The following is a 1,535-nucleotide window of genomic DNA, read 5'->3' on the forward strand; positions in this document are numbered from 1 at the left end:
ATACCAAAACGTTTCAAAAATGCCATAAAATCCTCTCAGTCAAGTATGTACGATCCAGATGAAATAGCTAAAGACAGCTTCAGTAAATTGAGTCCAATCCTGAAATATAGAAACGTTTCAATGACTATTAAGACAAGAGTTCTAAAAGGCAATGCGAGGTCAACCCCTCTACACGGCTGTGAATGCTAGACAACGATAGTGTTTTCTTTGTTTATTGGTTTGAGTGAACAGAAGCACATTGACACAATAATGATAATTTAGTGCTGGGAAAAAGTAAGACAACCAGACAGAAACAACAGAGAGAAAGTAAAAAAGTAGGACCTACCAGTAGCGCTCTCCAACCACCCACCCAACGATAGGGAAAATAGAATAGAGGCAATAGAAGTGTGGTTTCTTGAGAGGCTTTTGAAGAGCCCAAGTAGGACCCCCAGTTATAAGAACAACATCGATTAAGAAGCACCAAAAAAAAACAACAACCAAAAAAAAACCAAAGAAAAATCAGTGTCTAGAACACTTGACCCTACATAAAGGCTTTGAAAATCTTGATCTCATTGGGGAAAAAAATAGAATGCAAACGAGACAGAAAGTAGACCCAGAGAAGCTTATTTGGAATAAAAACCTCAACAGATACGTGACGAGGAAACATTAGGATAATATAGGATCCTTGAAAACATCCGAGCGGAGAAAAAGATCGAGAACCATTACCGCGGACGTACTGTTTCAGATCTGACAATGGTGAAATGGTATAGGTTTAACGACCCTATCAAAACTGTTAGGTTATTTAAGAGGCAGGACCTCCGTGTTTAACGCCCATCTCCGAAATGACCGAGCCCAGTGGGACATTCGTATAAAGTGCATTTCCCAAGGACAAGACGTCGGACCAAGCTGAGGCTCGAACCCCGAACCCGCAATCTCACGATTACGAGTCCCAAAACCAATTACCACTTGGCCACCTACGCCATGTTTTAGATCTGGCACTTTATGATGGTGATTATATTTTCAGTGACTTAAGAGTGTACTCCACTCTTTCATGGTCTGAAAGTGTGTTTAAGTAAGAGTTGTACTAAAACAAAGTCACATACCAGGAAAGAGTTGACACATTCGACGCGTGAGTGTGTATAATTATTGTGCATGCGTATGTGTAAAGGAGCACGTACATGTTTTTAAAAAGCGTCAAAATTATGCTTCAAAATTTTGATATCACAATTTTGAAGCAACATTTGACTGTGTTTAGGGCGTTTTGATGTTAAAAAGAGATTTGAAACAAAACTTTGACGGATCAAACTCGTTTTGATATTTTTTGACGTGTCGTCAAATTTTTTTATGCATGTGTGGGCTCCTGTAAAGATTTTGATTAAACTTAGCAAGTGACCACCGAGGAGACAGGATCGTTTCTGCTTCTCTCTTACTCTCTCTTTCTCTCTCTTACCTGACTCTTTTTTCTTAATCTCTCTCGTTCTCTTCTCCCGCTCACCTCTCGTCCCGCTCTATCGCCTCCTCTCCCCCCCCTTTCCCTCTCTCTCTCTTTCTCTCTC

This window comes from Aplysia californica, unplaced genomic scaffold (genome assembly GCF_000002075.1).
Source record: "Aplysia californica isolate F4 #8 unplaced genomic scaffold, AplCal3.0 scaffold00415, whole genome shotgun sequence".
In the NCBI taxonomy this organism is placed as follows: domain Eukaryota; kingdom Metazoa; phylum Mollusca; class Gastropoda; order Aplysiida; family Aplysiidae; genus Aplysia; species Aplysia californica.